This window comes from Chlorocebus sabaeus, chromosome 8 (genome assembly GCF_047675955.1).
Source record: "Chlorocebus sabaeus isolate Y175 chromosome 8, mChlSab1.0.hap1, whole genome shotgun sequence".
Classification (NCBI taxonomy): domain Eukaryota; kingdom Metazoa; phylum Chordata; class Mammalia; order Primates; family Cercopithecidae; genus Chlorocebus; species Chlorocebus sabaeus.
Genome location: NC_132911.1, coordinates 50,891,911 through 50,909,889, shown reverse-complemented (window position 1 = coordinate 50,909,889; position 17,979 = coordinate 50,891,911). Strand labels below are relative to the sequence as shown.

The following is a 17,979-nucleotide window of genomic DNA, read 5'->3' as shown; positions in this document are numbered from 1 at the left end:
AATGGTGTCACCAAAAAAGACTAGGATAGTTGGCATATTACTAGGCCTAGTACCCTGGTGTTGAGACTTTTTGGCTGAAATTTCTTTCCATGGCTGCATTGTGACATATTACTGGGTTAGAATCGTAATAATGTGAGTCTTCTGCCTGGACCCTGCCAACAGGAGATATTATCACGTATCTCTGGACCTATAAGCTAGGTGATTTGTCTCTCCTGCCTGTGCCCTGCTCCCAGGGTACATTGCGAAATATCATTTGACTTAACATCTAGTTAATGTGACTCTACTCTCCTGCCTGGGTCCTGCTCAGCAAACAAATTGTGGCCTACCATTGATTGCAAAACCTAGGTGATGTGACTCTCCTTCATATTCTAGACTCTGCCAAGAGATGGAATTATTACAAATTGCAGAGTCTAGCACCAAGTTGGACTGACTCTCCTCTTTTACTTCCACCCTGTCTGTAGTGGGCTTGGTGATATACTATTTGAGGCTGTACTCAGGTGATGTGACTCTCCTGCTTGTCCCTGCTTACAGATAAAATTGTGACATATACCTGGCTTAAGCACACATGTGCAATAACAACTCACATGCCAGGACCCAGCCAGTAGAGATATGTTGAGTCTCATAGTCAGTCTCACGACCATGGGTAAAGTCCTGGGTTTTTCACTTATATAAAATTCGGGAAGGATTATAACACTTAGGTATATCACATAAAGCCTTAATGGTATAAAGAGTGTCATAACAGAGATCAGCAACCAGGTGAGGATGTGATTCTTTTATGTACACCAAGCTGATATGATTGCCATTCTCATGCATGAACAGGGTCTAGGAATTTGGTGCTAAATCTCACACATAAAAAGCAGTCAAAGGTTGAAATAATTACTCTCATACATGGATCTGATTCACAGGTGGTTTGGTAACATGGAACCATGATTCAGCACACCTGTGGTGCTGTGACTCCCTTAATGGAACATAATCTTCAGGTGTGTCTGGGCATCTTATACATGGAACTTGCCCATTGTTGAGACTGTAACTCCTCTACTTTGACCCAACTCATAGAGAGAGTTGACTCACATACACAAAACCAGGACTTGTGTGGGATGTGAACCTTATTTCCGAACCTTTCTGAGAGTGTGATTGGGACAGGTAACTTTGCCAGCAGGTGAATAATTTGACTCTCTTTTCTAGGCCCAGACCACAGGTAAAATTGTGCCATATGTGGAACAAGCACGTAAGCAATATATAATGCTTTCCTTGGCTCTTTCTACAAAGGGTACTTTTATATATCACTGGGACTCTCACCCAGGTGATGTGAATTAACTGCCTGAAACCTGCCTATGAAGAGAATTGTGTCTTATATCTAGGTATATCATGTAAGTGATGTGACTCCTTTCTATTGCCTTGGCCCTGCATTGTGACACATAACTCAGTACTTCACCCAGGTAATGTGATTCTCCTTTATGGGTTCTGCCAAAAGGAAGCATTGAAACATATCACTTGGCTCAGCACCTAGGTGATGGTTCTTTGCTTTTGCCTGGACCCTGACCTTGGGTAGATTGTGACATATTGCTAGGCCCAGCACCAATGTGAGGTCACTCTCCAGCTGTGGTACTGCACGTAAGGGTCTTTGTGACATATATCTAGGCCAGTTGCCTAGGTGAAGTGAATCTCCTATCTTTCCAAAGTCCTGGCCACAGAGGGGGTTTTGAGATGTCACTGAAACCAGCATCTAGGTGATGTGACACTTCTGTTGGGCTCTTGCCCGCAAGGTGGATTGTGACATCTCACTGGACCCATACCCACGTAGGTGATGTGACTTTCTCGCCTTCTCTCTGGCCATAGGTGATATTGTTCCATATACCTGAGACCCTAACAAAAGCCTAATAACAACTCATATGCCTGGAGCTGGAACATGTACAAGATGGTGACTCTTATTTTTAAATCTTTCCACAAGTGTAATTGTGACATATACTTTTGCCCAACTCCTGAGTGATTTAATAATTCTGCCTAGGTATAGCATACAAATCTGATTTTGACAAATACCTGTTCCAAGCACCTTGGTGATTTGACTGTGCTATCTTAACAATGTCCTCTGGGGGGATTGTAATATATTTCTGGATCCATCATCTAGGTTACATGACTCTCCTCTCCTGCCTGTACCCTTCTTCCTTTGGTAATTGTAGCCTTTCTAAACACTGAATCCAAATGATATGACCCTCTGGGCCCTGGCAACAGGAGGCATTGTTACATATCTCTGAGCCCATCATTTAGGTAATATGGCTCTCCTCTCCTGCCTAGACACAATTCACAAGGGGCATTATGCCATAGAGCTTGACCTAGCACCCAAGTTTTGTGAATTTTCTGTTAGGCCTCTGACTACAAAGAGAATACTGGAATATTTCTGGCTTCGGATTTATGTGATGTGGTTGTCCTGCCTGTTTAATACCCACAGAGTGGATGGTGACATATACCTAGGCACAGCTTACAGGGATGATAATGACTCTCATATATGGACCCAGCCAATAGGAGAAATTTTGACTTGTGTAACTAGGTTTAGGGACTTGAGTGATGTCCAGGATTCCCTTCTGGTAAAAAGTCACAGAAGATTGCAACACTCACACATATCTTGTAACACCCTTGGGTTGTGCAGAGAATGTCATTACGAGGTCTAGCACACAGAGGAAATTGTGTATTTCGTATGCACACCCAGCTGTGAATAAGGACTTTTACCATCACAGTTGGATGAAGGTAACAGTCCTACATGGAAACAGGATATGTGTGGTACTGTAAATCTAATGCCTAGAATTTTATTCCATTGTGACTGTGATACAAATCTTTGCCAAGTACCTGCGTGATTTCACTCTTCAGACTGGTTCCAGCATACCAGTGGGATTTTGATATCTACCCAGGCCAACTTTGAAGTGATGTGACTCTTCTGCCTGGGCCCTTCCCTCAGTAAGAATTGTGACATCTCTGGATCCTACACCTAGGTGACGTTACATTCTATCCTGCATGATGCCAACAGACATCGTTGTGACATATCACTGTGTCCATCACTTAAAAGACATAACTGTCTAGACCAGCTCAGATGGGGAGACCCTAACCCAGTTGTGCTAGAGGAATTAGAGACACACACACAGAAATATAGAGGTGTGGAGTGGGAAATCAGGGATCTCACAGCCTTCAGATCTGAGAGCCTTGAACAGAGATTTACCCACATATTTATTGACAGCAAGCCAGTGATAAGCATTGTTTTTATAGATTATAGATTAACTAAAAGTATGTCTTATGGGAAATAAAGGGATGGGCCAAAATAAAGGGATGGGTCTGGCTAGGTATCTGTAGCAGGAGCATGTCCTTAAGGCACAGATCGCTCATGCTATTGTTTGTTGTTTAAAAATTGCCTTTAAGCAGTTTTCCACCCTTGGTGGGCCAGGTGTTCCTTGCACTAATTCTGGTAAACCCACAACCTTCCAGCGTGGGCGTCATAGCCATCATGAACATGTCAGAGTGCTACAGAGATTTTGTTTATGGCCAGTTTGGGGGCTAGTTTATGGCCAGATTTTTTTTTGGGGGGAGGCCTGTTCCCAACATGTCCCCCTTCTTTGATTTGCAAAGTGATAACAACAAAGGCATTTCATCACAGTGTTCTTGCGGGAGTTGGGATCTGCATCTGCAGACTGTACAAAGACAAACAACACAGATTAACAGTGCAATCATTATGGAAATCACAGATCTTCTGAGTGTTTTTTTTTTCATTTTAATGGGTTACTAGCAGCTAATTTGTCTGCAGCTCCTTTAAGCACTCCAGTTCCTGGCATTAAGGTCAGGTGTGCCTGGGATGGTTTAAATATTTGTTTTTTAATTTTGTAACATCCAGAAACAAGTTTGTAGAGTGTCCTAGATTTTTTTTATTCTTTCATAAATTTTGATCTTATTAAGAACTGTTAATAGTTTCCACAAATCCTTGTGTTTAGCCCCTACAAAGGGCCATATCATTTGAGGTTGAAGTGCCACTATTCTGCCATGGTTCCAGATAATAGGAACTCTTGCCGTACTTCTTATCATTTCTACCATCTGTTCATTTTGTTCAGACCAGCCGAACATAGTGTGGCCGTGGCCTGCAGACTGAGAGGTGTAATTCAAGCTAAATATCCCCTTAGGAGACTAATCAATAATGATTCTATAGGAATTGCTGTGCATAACCTCTGCCTGTTCTGTAATGTAATCCTCCTCAACAAGTATGTTCATTATTTCTAACTGGGTCCAATCCTGTTTACAAATAGATTTTTGAGGGTGGTATGCCTCAATTACAGGAGCAGATTTATTATGGTAAATACTGAGACCAGAAAGCATGTGTAACTGTGTCATAGAGTGATTACATCTAGGCATTATTGCCAGCCAAGATTGATAAATATGCCCAATAAGTATAATTGTTCTCTGTGCCAGCCCTTGTTTAAGGAATGCTCATGGCAATGGTGATCATCAATATCATAGCTACCATTAAATTACTCATTGTGACTGGCTGTCCCACTTTTCTCAGGTTTTTCTTCTGCCATCTGTGACAGTTTCTTGATCTGTCCCCAGGTGGGTGGTTGTGTTTGATGGGTGTTGCTCATGACAGTTGGGGTCCTCCTTGGTGTCAGTCTCGACATGGTTGTAATTGGGGGATCCTCAGAATCCTCGTGGAATCTTTTCCTCAGCATCTGGCTCATGATAAGGGTTTAGGTGTCTTGATGGCATCCAAATTGGCTGTTGATTCAGTCTTGGAGAAACACAAGCATAACCTCTACCCCAAGTTATTATTTGACCTATTTTCTAACTTTTTGTTATCGGATTGCATTAGTTACCAGGAAATCAGTCATTTGATTCCCTTTAGTTAAAGGTCCTGGAAGAGGTGTATGAGCCCTAATGTGAGTGATGTAAAAAGGATGCATTCTACTCCTAACTGCTGTTTGTAATTGGGTAAATAAAGTCATAAGTTGTTTATCTGTGTGAAATCATAACTGAGCATTTTCAATTAACTGTGTGGAATGAATCACTTATGAAGAATCAGAAATCACATTAATAGGCATATCAAAAGCAGTCAATACCTCAATTACAGCTACAAGCTCTGCTTTTTGAGCTGAAGTATAGGGTGTCTGGAAAACTTTACCTTTTGATCCAGAACAAAAAGCATTACAATTACTAGACCCATCTGTGAAACAATGAAAACACTCAGTAGGCTGCAGGTTGTTTATGACAGGAATTGTAAATGCAAACTGTTCACAGTCTTGCTCAGCTAAGGGGATAGTAAAGAAACAGTCTTTTAAATCTATGACAATTAAAGGCCATTTTTTTTTGGAATTATTGCAGGAGAAGGCAATTGTGGCTGTAATGCTCCAATAGGTTGTATAACTGAATTGATGGCTCTTAAGTCAGTTAACATTCTCCATTTACCTGATTTTTTCTTAATTCCCAAAGCTGGAGAATTCCAAGGGGAAATTGTTGGAGGTATGTGCCCATTTTTAAATTGTTTAGTAACTAATTCCTCTGAAGCCTCCAGTTTCTTTTTACTCAGCGGCCACTGTTCTATCCAAATTGCTTTATCTCTTAATGATTTTAAAAGTATAGTTTCTGGAGGCTTAACAATGTCCACCATCAAAAATGATATCCTAAACCTTGGTGGGAACTTTGTCTATCCACTTGAAGCAGTTCTTTCAAACCTTGCAAATTTTTTCCTAGTCTAATACTAGGGACTTAACCCATTTCATGCATCATATGTTGACTTTGAGGGCTATATAATTGTTCTGGAATTAGAACTTGTGCTCCCCATTGCTGTAATAAATCTCTTTCCTATAGATTTATAGGTACAGAAGTTATAATTGGTTGAATAGTTCCAGGTTGTCCATCGGGCCCCTCACAATGCAAAATATAGCTACTTTGATATACTTCAGGGGCTTTACCAACTCCAACTATGTTAAATTGAGTGGGTTGAATTGGCCACGCGGACAGCCAGTGCTATAGAGAAATGATTGAAATGTCTGCTCCTGTATCTATCAAAACTTTAAATTTGTTTTCCTGAATAGTTATTTCATAGGTAGGACATTTATCAGTAATTTTATTTACCCAATAAGCTGCTTTGCCTTGTTTATTCGTGCTTCCAAATCCTCCTGTTTGTTTAATTTCACTTTTCCCCATTCCACATGCGGCACAATCAGGAGTTGTGCTATGCGCTCTCCTGGCTTTGCTTGCCAGGGAACAGAAGTAGATATAACAGTTTGAATTTCCCCATTGTAATCTGAATCAATGACTCCTGTTTGTATTTGTACCCCTTTTAAATTTAAACTAGATCTCTCTAGCAAGGGTCTACAGATTCCTATTGGGAATTGTCCCCGCCAGCAAGGGTCCACAGATTCCTATTGGGACCTTTTGCAGGGGATCCCCAGGCAGAAGGCTCACAACTTTTGTGCAGCATAGAATTATGTGGCACTATGTGGCACTAGCATAGAATTACTGTGGCACTACTGGCTGTGGCAGGGGACAGATATTGTACAGGGGTGAAGGAATGGGCTGAGCCAGAAATGGCCATTTGGAATGGGGCCCAGGATGGGCCCCTCATAGCATTTCCCAAAATCATATTCCCATCTTTATCAAACTTAGAATGACACTGATTAGCCTAATGTTTTCCTTTTCTACATTTTGGACATATTTCAGGCCCAGCAGTTTTCTTTTTTCCCCTATCGGGTGGCCTGACTCACTGATTTTTTCTACATTCTATTTTAGTATGAATAGCTTGTTCAAAATCTTTGAGTAATTTAAAAGGAAAAGGCTCAAATGTAGCTATAATATTTCCCTGTCGATCTGGGAAGTGTATTCTAACAGGGAACTGCCAAGCCTCTATATCACCCTCTTGTCTAGCTTGCTGGATTCCTGCCTGAATAGAACTGAGAGTGGTTGCTTGAGGCACCACTCAAACAGTCACTGGGGAAACTACTTTTTCCCAGTGTCCTCCAGAAAAGAAAGATCTGGAGGGTCAGGCCACTCTTTTTCTTCAAAATAATAACGAGGGGGTGCAGAAGGGTAGGGATGAACCTCTTCTTCCTTCGCTGCTTTAACTTTACCTAGCAAACAAACCTGCTCTATTACTTTGCTATACTCTCCTTCCTCATCATCATCAGTGTGAAAAAGTTCCAAGGTGGAATGAACCAGAGCTCACACTTGTCCCATTGTTACCCTGATGCTTCCCAGTTCCCCTTCTTACCATTGGAATTCCTTAAGAGTACTCGGGTGTCCTCCAGCTTGTTCCACATTCTCCAACCGTCACTCTGGTGACCCTTTGACCTGGATTCCAGCCCCCACAATGGACGCCACTTGCCGAGACCAGCTTGGTCAGGGAGACCCTAACCCAGTGGTGCTAGAGGAATTAGAGACACACACACAGAAATATAGAGGTGTGAAATGGGAAATCAGGGATCTCACAGCCTTCAGATCTGAGAGCCTTGAACAGAGATTTACCCACATATTTACTGACAGCAAGCCAGTGATAAGCATTGTTTTTATAGATTATAGGTTAACTAAAAGTATTTCTTATGGGAGATAAAGGGATGGGCTGAAATAAAGGGATGGGTCTGGCTAGTTATCTGTAGCAGGAGCATGTCCTTAAGGCACAGATCGCTCATGCTATTGTTTGTTGTTTAAAAACTGCCTTTAAGCAGTTTTCCACCCTTGGTGGGCCAGGTGTTCCTTGCACTAATTCTGATAAACCCACAACCTTCCAGCGTGGGCATCATAGCCATCATGAACATGTCAGAGTGCTGCAGAGATTTTGTTTATGGCCAGTTTTGAGGCCAGTTTATGGCCAGATTTTGGGGGCCTGTTCCCAACACATAACTCTCCTCTCTGGACTGGGCCCTGCACAAAGTGCAAAATAGTGACATATTCCTAGGCCAGGCACACAGGTGATGATACTCTTATGCCAGGGCCATGCCCAAAAGAGGTCATTTTGATGTATCACAGGGACTATCATGTAGGTGATATGGTTCTTCTGTTTGGATGTGCCTGCTTGAATAGTTACATATTGCTAGGCCAGGCACAAAGGTACTCTTTTGCCAGGGCCATGCTTTAAGGAAGGCTTTGTGACATATCTCTGGGCCTATCACCTAGGTGATGTGACTTCCTGCTTGGCTTTGACCACATGTAGCATTGTGACATATGGGTAGAACCTGCACCTAGGTAATGTTTCTCTCTTGCCTGGGTCCTTTTTTAAGGAGGACTTGTGACTATCTCAGGACTCAGTACTAGGTGACATGGCTCTTCAGCCTGTTTTCTGCCCACATATTAAATTGTGACATATAACTAAAGAAGAACCTAGGAGATATGACTGTCTTCTTTTTTTTCTTAGATGGAATCTCACTCTGTCACCAGGCTGGAGTGCAGTGGCCCCATCTTGGCTCACTGCAACCTTTGCCTCTTGGGTTCAAATGATTCTCCTGCCTCAGCCTCCTGAGTAGCTGGGACTATAGGCATATGCCACTGTGCCCAGTTAATTTTTGTATTTTTAGTAGAGACGAGGTTTCACCATGTTGGCCAGGATGGTCTCGACCTCTTGACCGATATGACTGTCTTTTTCTGCCTGAGCCTTGCTTACTGGTGACATTGGGCCATATTTCTGAGCCCATGATCTAAGTGATGTGACTCTCTTCTTCTGTCTGGGCCTTTACAATGGAAAGATTGTGACATATTGATGAACCCAGCACTCGGGTAACGTGACTCTTGTTTTGTTGATGAAAATGCCCACAAACGGGACTTCTGCTGTATTTCAGGGCCCAGCACCTGGGTGATGTTACTCTTCTGCCTAGGTCATGCATAACATAAAGAAGTAATTGTGGCAAATTGCTTGGCCCAGCACCCTAATGATGTGACTCTGCTGTTTGTGTTAGAGCCACAGAAGGTATTTTGACATATCTTTGGCCCATTTTGTAGGTGTTTTGTCTCTCATCACTTTGCTGGGTTTCTTCCAGATGTGTTTGTATTGTATTGCTTGCTCCAGCCCTCAGTTAATGTGAACCTATTTGCTAGGCACTGCCAAGAGAAGATATCATGACATATTGCTTGGCACAGCAGCTAAGTGACGTTAACCTTCTGCGTAGCTTTTTTTTACCCACAAATGGAATTATGACATACTAACTTATATTGTATAAACTCTTTGGTGGTAGAGAGATTCATAACAGGGCCCAGTAAAAAGTTCAGATTGGGATTCTCTGTTACATACCCAGGTGAAATTAAAAGTTGTCACCATACTACATTTACAGTGCCCACTCTTAAGGTCCTGAGTCTAACAGGGGAATATGGTAGAATGTTGGAATTGTGACTTTTACATGTGTATCTGGCCACAGGTGGGATGGTGACTCATTTCTGGAAGCAGCCCAGTGACATAATAAGTGGTCTTTTTTCTTAACCCTGTGTATAGGAGAGATGTTGACTATCAAATCTGGGTTTAGGGTAATATGTGAGATTGTGAGCGCATACAAACACGTAGGCCTCAAAGAGGTTTCCAACTCTTATGCAGGTTTTATACAGCCCTCAGATGTTGCAGAGAGTGTCTTACACTGGCCCAGCACACATGTGAGACTGTGACTCTAATATACATGCTGAGCTAAAAGTTAAAGGTGTCACCCTCAAAGATGAGGAGATTGTGTCATATCACTGGGCCTAGTACCCAGATGTTGAGATTTTTTGGCTGAAATTCCTTTCCATGGGTGCATTGTTACATATTGCTAGGTAATAATCATAATACGACTCTTCTGCCTGGGCCCTGTCAATAGGGGATATTATCACACATCTCTTGGCCCATAAGCTAGGTGATGTGTCTCTCCAGGCTGTGCCCTGCCCCCAGAAGGCATTTTGAAATATCACTGAAACTAGTATCTAGGTAATGTAACTCTTCTCTCTCGCTTGCATCCTACTTACCAAAGGAATTGTGACATAAGGCTGAATGCAAAACCTAGGTGCTATGTCTCTCCTCTCTATTGAAGAGTTTACATCTGTGCTGCATTCTGTTTCATTACTTTGGTGTTCTACCTTTATACCTGTACCAAAGTGCTTTGATTACTGAAGGTTTGTTTTATGTTTGTAAATTGTTAAATGTAATGTTTCCAATATTTTTCTTCTTTTTAAAGATTGTAAGGCTTTTCATGTTCCCTTGAGATCTTATGTAATTGTGTAGGTTTTTTTTTTCTATTTTTAGAAAACTAAAATTTAAAATTGAAAAAGGGCTTGTTGAGTGTGTGGGTCACTTTAAGCAGCGTGGAAATCTTCACAATATTATATCTTCCAACCCTTGAAAAAGAGCTTACTGAAAAGTGTGTTGTTGGCTGGGCATGGTGGCTCATGCCTGTAATCTCAGCACTTTGGGAGGCCAAGGAAGGTGCATGGCAAGGTCAGGAGATTGAGACCAACCTGGCCAGTATGATGAAATATCATCTCTACTAAAATACAAAAAATTAGTTTGGTGTGGTGATGCACACCTGTGGTCCCAGCTACTCGGGAGGCTGAGGCAGGGGAATCTCTTGAACCTTGTGTGCTGTTTAATTTTTGCATTTTGCATTTTTCAACTTTTCTTCTGTTACTGATTTCTATCTCCATTCCTTTTGGGCTATAAACATTGTCTGTAAAATTTCAGTTAAAAAATTGTTAAGGCTTCTTTTGTGGTGTCACAGGTGGTCCATCCAGGAAAATGTTTTATGAGCTATTGAAAATAATGCGTATTCTGTTGTCTGTATACATTTGTTAGGTTTAATTATTGTACAGTCCATTCAAGTTTCTTGTTCCTGTATTCATATTTTATTGTGCTTTATTTATTACCAAAAGTGGGATATTGATGTATCCTTCCATTATCATATTGCCATCCATTTTTGCTTCAGTTCTGTCGATGTTTGCTTTATGTGTTTGGGAAAAATGTCATATATTTATAGGTTCTCAGTAAATGAACCCTCTTACTATAATTGAAGGTCCTACTTTTTCTCTTGTGAATTTTGACTTAAAGTAAAAAATATGAAATAAGACAGTTTTCAACTAATAAATTGTTGCCTCTTCTTCTCTCATCTGGTTAACACTTGCATGGAAAGTATTTCTCATCCTGCCATTTTCAGTCTTTTTTTTATTAGATCTGAAGTGAGTCTCTTGAAAACATGAATAGTTAGATCTTGATATAGGTCATGATATAGTTAGCTTTTTATTTTCATTTTGAAGGATACTTTTGCCGGATATAGTATTCTTGCTTAGACTTTTTTTTTTTTCAGTGTTTTAACTATGGCTTCCTACTCCCTTCTTTCCTGAAAGATTTATGTTCATAAATTTACTGGTAATCTTGCAGAAGCTTGCACATAAATAACACATCTCTTTTTTCTTCCTGCATTCCACATTCTCTACTTTTTTGTGACTTTCAATACATTGCTTATGTTGTGTCTTCTTGGAAATCTCTTTGTGTTAATCTTAGTTGAAATTTGCTGAACTTCTTGATTTACTTATTTTTTTTTACTAATGTGGAAGTGCATATTATTCTTTTTTGTACTCATACTCCACAATTTTTATTTCTTTTTATGCTTTTTATTTTATGGTTTGGTTTCATTTTTGTTATTTCATTTCGTTTTCTTTATTTCCATTTACTCATTAAGCATCATTGAGATGGTAATTTTGATTTTTTAGGGTAACTTATTTTTTCTTTTAAAAATAGATCTAGCTCAAGCCTGTAATCCCAGCACTTTGGGAGGCCGAGACGGGCGGATCACGAGGTCAGGAGATCGAGACCATCCTGGCTAACACGGTGAAACCCCGTCTCTACTAAAAAAATACAAAAAACTAGCCGGGCGAGGTGGCGGGCGCCTGTAGTCCCAGCTACTCGGGAGGCTGAGGCAGGAGAATGGCGTAAACCTGGAGGGCGGAGCTTGCCGTGAGCTGAGATCCGGCCACTGCACTCCAGCCTGGGCTACAGAGCGAGACTCCGTCTGAAAAAAAAAAAAAAAAAAAAAATCTAGATTTTAATTCAAAGTGTCTCAGGTAATTTTTAAATCTTCATTTTTTTATAATTGATTTCTGGATATTCATTTTTATCTTTGAACCATATTTTCTTTATATTTTGTATATGTTGTAATCTTAGGTTGCAATTTGTATAATAAAAAGCCACATATCAAAATCTTTATTAAGTGGCTTTTGTCTGTGGAAATATGATACCAACTTTTTAGGGTAGAGATTCTTGGAGTCTCTCAAGCCTGTTCTATGGGCATTGTCTCTGGATTTGTGTATTTTTTAGTTAAAAAATATTCTGATTTTTTTTCTTTCTTCTTTCTTTTATTTTGAGTTGGAGTTTTACTCTTGTTGCCCAGGCTGGAGTACAATGGCATGATCTTGGCCCACAGCAACATCCACCTCCCAAGTTCAAGCGATTCTCCTGCCTTAGCCTTCCAAGTAGCTGGGATTACAGGCACCTGCTGCCACGCATTTAAAGTCATCATAGGATAAAGAATGGCTGTGGAGGGTAAATATGAAACACTTACAATACACTATATGTGGTTCTTGGCATTTTGCTCACTTAGGGTCCTGCAAATGCTTATCTGGTTCTTAGACTTTTCACAAAGGCATTTTTGTCCGTATATTTCTGTTAGGTTTATATGTCTATAAAGGAATTAGAGGCTGTGGTATTTTATTGTCAGATTCCTCATATGCTTTGTATAATTATATACTTGTAAAGTGTATTCACCTGAGTCCAATGAGGGAGAAATTTTGTTATGTTTTTTTCTTCAGTTGGCGTTTTTTCATTTTACTGCAAAGATATTGCTGGAGCATGACATAAAAGATTCATTTCAAAAAGTGATTCTGATAAAATATGGAATGACTACCAAAGTGTGAGTAATTACAAGAGACAGAAAAGTTATAATGGCCTTCCTCAATATTTGTCAGCTACCCATAACAAAACCTGTAAATGTAATAAATATGTCAAAGTTTTTGACTTGTGCTCAACTTTCACTGAATGAAAGAAAATTTTTAGCATAGAGAAATGCTACAAATATGAAGAATGTGGCAAAGACTGTAGGTTGTTCTCAGATTTTACTCTACAGAAGAGAATTAATTATGCAGAGTGATGCTACAAATGTGAAGAATGTGGCAAAGTCTTTACAAATTTCTCAAACGTAACTGAACATAAAAGAGTTCATCCTGGAGAGAAACCCTACAAATGTGAAAAATGTGGCAAAACTTTACCCTCTCCTCAACCCTTATTAGACAGAGGAGACTTCATCCTGGAGACAGACCCTACGAATGTGAAGAATGTGACAAAGCCTTTAAGTGCTTCTCAAATATTACCAATCATAAGAGAATTCATACTGGAGAGAAACCCTACACATGTGAAGAATGTAACAAAGCCTGTAGATGGTAATTCATACTGGAGAGAAACCTTTCAAATGTAATGAATGTGGAAAAGATTTTACATGGTTCTTGGCCCTTAGTAAACATAAAGGAATTCATGCTGGAGAGAAACCCTACATCTGTGAAGAATGTGGCAAAGCCTTTACCCACTCCTCAACCCTTATTAACACAAGATAATTCATATGAAAGGGACACATTACAAATGTGAAGAATGTGGCAAAACCTGTAAGTGCTTCTCAGACCTTACTAATTATAAGAGATTTCACAGTGGAAAGAAACCATACAAATGTGAAGAATGTGGCAAAGCAATTTGCTCATTCTCACACCTCATTAGACATCAGAGAATTCATACTAGAAAGAAGCTCCACAAGAGTTTAAAATGTGGAAAAGCCTTTAACAAGTCCTCATACTGTGTTCAATATCAGAGGCTTAATACTGAACAAATGCAGTATAAAGGTAATGACCATTGAAGAACATTTAACTTAACATCTTGAAGGGTCTCTAAGAACTTGCTTTATAATCTGGGTGCTTTTGTGTTGGTTGTACATATAGACCTTTACTATGCCCTTCTTTGTCTTTTTCTTAAAAAATCTATGTTGACTTAAAGTCTGTTTTGCCAGCAACCAGGATTGCAACCCCTACTTTTTTCTGTTATATATTTGCTTGGTAGATTTTTCTTTTTCCCTTTATTTTGAGCTTATTTGAGATAGGCATCTCGATTACTGCATACCATTAGATCTTGATTCTTTATTCAGCTTGCCACTCTGTTTTTTAATTGGGGCATTCAGCCCATTTACATTTAAGGTTAGTATTCATACGTGTGGATTTGACTCTGTCACTGTAATCTTAGCTGGCTATTTTGCACAGTTGTTTACATGGTTGCTTTGTAGTGTCTGCATTGTACTTCAGTGTCATTTTGTAGTGAGTGGTAATAATCTTTTTCTTATTTAGTACTTTCTTCAGAAACTCTTGTTTGCTAATCTGAATAGGATCATATTTATTTTTTACTTGTGAAGCTTACTTTGGTCAGATATGACATTCTGGGTTGAAATTCTTTTTTTAAGAATGTTGAATATTGGCACCTAATCTCTTTTGACTTGTCAGATTTTGGCTGAGAGATTTGTTGTTTGTCTGACAGGCTATTTTTAGAGGTGACCTGCCCTTTCTCTCTAGTTGCCTTTAACACATTTATTTTTCTTTCATTTTGACCTTGGAGAATCTCATGATTATGTGTCTTGGGGATGAACTTTTCATGGGATATCTTACTGGGGTTCTCCACATTTCCTGCATTTGAATGTTGGCCTCTGTATCTAGGTTGGGAAAGTTCTCATGGATGATATCCTGAAATATGTATTTCAAGTTGTTTTCATTCTTCTCATCACTTTCAGGCACTCTCTTTAATCATAGATTTGGTTTCTTTACATAATCTCATGTTTAATAGAGGTTTTGTTCATTCCTGTTTATTCTTTTTTCACTATTCTTGTCTGTCTTATTTCAGAAATCCAGTCTTGAAGTTCTGAGATTCTTTTCTCTGCTTGGCCTATTCTGCTGTTAATACTTGTGATTACATTAAAAAGTTTTTGTATTGTGTTTTTCAGATCTATCAGGTTGGCCACATTTTTCTCCAGACTGGTTGTTTTTTTACTGTCAGTTCCTGCAATTTTTTCCCTTCCTTGAATTGGGTTGCAACTTACTTTTGTAGCTCAATGAAGTTTATTTCTATCCATATTCTGAATTCTACTTCTGGCATATTAGGCCTCCCTGGAAACGTTATTTGGTCATTTGGATTAAAGAAGTTACTCTGGCTTTTGGGGTTTTCAACATTTTTGCACTGATTTAATCTCATCTTTGTGGGCATATCTTTGAGGTTGCCAACCTTTGAATGGTTTTTTTTTTTTTTTTTTTTTTTTTTTTAAATCCTATTTGATGGTCTTGAGTATTTGATTGTGGTATAAGGTGCATTCAGCCAACTGGCTTTGTTCCTGGGGGATATTTTTTTTGTGGTGGTGGTGGGGAAGCAATGCTCAGCTCGCAACTCAGAGGCTGCATACTCTGGGGGACTTGTATTGAGCCCCAACTGTCTTCTCTGACTCCTTGATATTTGGAGTCTGCCACTCTGTGGGACTAAAGTGCCACCACTAAGCAGAGTGCTAGTGGATATGGGGTTTCTGCCTGTCTTTGGGCATTCACCTCAGTGGCAGGAGCAAAGCAGCTGGAAGGGGAGTGGGGATACCTGCTGGGGACTGTGTGCAATGTTGCACTAAAGGTGGTGTTGGCTTGGGGCAGGGTGCTGGCTAGTGAAGATTTTGTTGCCTTTTTATGCCATCCCAAGAAGGAGTGATTGTTTAGAGTCTGGAAGGATACCCTGTTCTCTGTAAAGTGTTAGGAAAAAGGTAGGGGTGGGGTTTTCTGGCTCTCTGCCCACCAAAGCTTCATCTGCAATGGCAGTCACTGAAGATGGCAGGGGCATACTGCATTCCCACTTGCTGGTGGGGCAAGCAAAGCCAAACCCTCCTTTGCAGACATGTGCCAGCAAAGTAATGTGGGGAACTGCCCTGGTGTTAGGGCTTCCCCTTCAGTGTGGGGAGGAATCATGTGGGTTGGTGCAGTCATATGGGCTGCCTTGCTGGAGCACTTCAGGGATCAGGCATGGCCCACCAGTGCAGATGCTATAGTGTGGGCTCTCAGAGTACCTGAGACTGCCCTGTTAGCATCTGTAGCCAGACTGGGCCCCTGGGAGAGGCCAACAGACCAAGGAGTGCTCAGTTGGACCAGGTTCTTCTGAGTTGCAAGACCATCCTGCAGAAATTAGGTCCAACAGTTCCCCTAGGGCTAAAGTCTTTTATTGGAGAAAGTTGAGCCTAGAGAAATGGCCATCACAGGCCACACTTAACTATAGATTCCCTTGTGCCAAACCCTCTGGGCACCACGTGAGCTGGTTTTCTGCCCCACCTTTTTGCTTGTCTTCTGGGGGTTGCATCTCAGAGAGATGTAGGTCAGCAATCCCTCAGTGCAGTCAGCTCAGGACGGAGGATCTGTGCTTTTGGCCAATTTAGGCATTCATTGCCTAAATTGGTGACTCTCAATTACACACCCAGGTGAAATTAAAATTTGTCACTGTCCCACATTGACAAAGCCCACTGTTGCAGTACTGAGTCTAATAGGTGAAAACAGTATAAAGATGGAATTTTGACTCTCATATGGGCATTGGGCCACAGGTGCAATTGTGGCTCATTTTTGGAGCCAGCTCACAGGCACAAAATGTGTCTCATTCCTGAACTGAGCCCAAATGAGAGATGTTGACCGTCATACCTAGATTTAAGTCAATATTTAAAATTGTGAGTCCATATGAGCGTGTGGGCCTCAGAATAGCTTGCAACTCTCACACATGCCGCATAACGCCCTTGGATATTGTAGAGGGCTTCATACAATTGCCTAGCACACAAGTGACATTGTGACTTTCATACACACCAAGCTAACAGCTAAAGGTATCACCCTTAAAGATTAGGAGATTGTGTCATGTCACTGGGCCTAGTACCCAGGTGTTAAAACTTTTCATTTAATTGTATCCCATGTGTGCATTATGACATATCGTTGGGTCAGAATCACAATAATGTGATTCTTCTGTCTGGGCCCTTCCAACAAGGGATATTATCACATATATCTGAGCCTATCAGCTAGGTGACTGGTCTATTTTTACTGTGCTTTGCCCCCAAGGGACATTGTGACATTGCAGGATGTAGCATCTAGGAAATGTGACTCTTCTCTCCTGCCTAGGTCCTGCCCACAAAAGGAATTGTGGCATATCACTGAGTGCAAAATCTAGGTAATGCAACTCTCCTCTATATTCTGGAGTCTGCCAAAAGAGGGGATTATTACATATTGTTGAGCTCAGCACCTACGTGGTGTGACTCTCCCCTTTTTCTTCAACTCCGTCTACAGTGGACATGGTGCCGTATTACTTGAGGCTGTAACCAGGTGATGTGACTCTTCTGACATGGCCCTGTCTGCAAAGGAGATCATAATATATCCTGAGCCCAGAATCCAGATAATGAGACTCTCCTGCCTTGTTTCCGCTCACAGGTGAAATTAAGTAGCCTAGAGCACTGTGACCCTTAATGCTTGGCTCATGCAGTCTTCAGAGGAATTTGAAAAATGGCAGGATGTTGGTGGGGGTAGAGAAAGAGCTGGTACAAATGACAAGCTGCATGTGAAATAATTGGAGGCAGGAAGAGAGTGGGACCTGCTTCGAACAGGACACCCACTTCCTTGGTACAGCAGCACAGTTAGGCCAGTTCTCTGATTTGGGCCTTGTGCCAAGGAATTAACAGGCCCACTTCTGCTCCATCTCAGGTGCTGAACTCCTTGGTTCTGGAACTAAATGTGAATTCTGAACTCTGGAATGCCAGTGGGTTTCACATGCCAGTGGAGTGAGGAGGCCCAGGTGGGCCTAAAAATGTGGCTGTTGGTTGGCCTACCACACGTCTGGTTGCTTCTGTGCCTATGCTCACAAGGAAGAGGGATCTTCTTCCTCAAGACAAGCCCAGGGAGGTCTCAAGCAAGCCCAGGGAGGTCTCA

General features: G+C 40.9%; 1 pseudogene; it reads left to right on the top strand.

The window, feature by feature from the left end:
* LOC103237680 (uncharacterized) overlaps window positions 1–13,871 on the top strand; it is a 35,808-nt pseudogene extending 21,937 nt beyond the window's left edge.
* The last annotated feature ends 4,108 nt before the right edge of the window (window positions 13,872–17,979 follow it).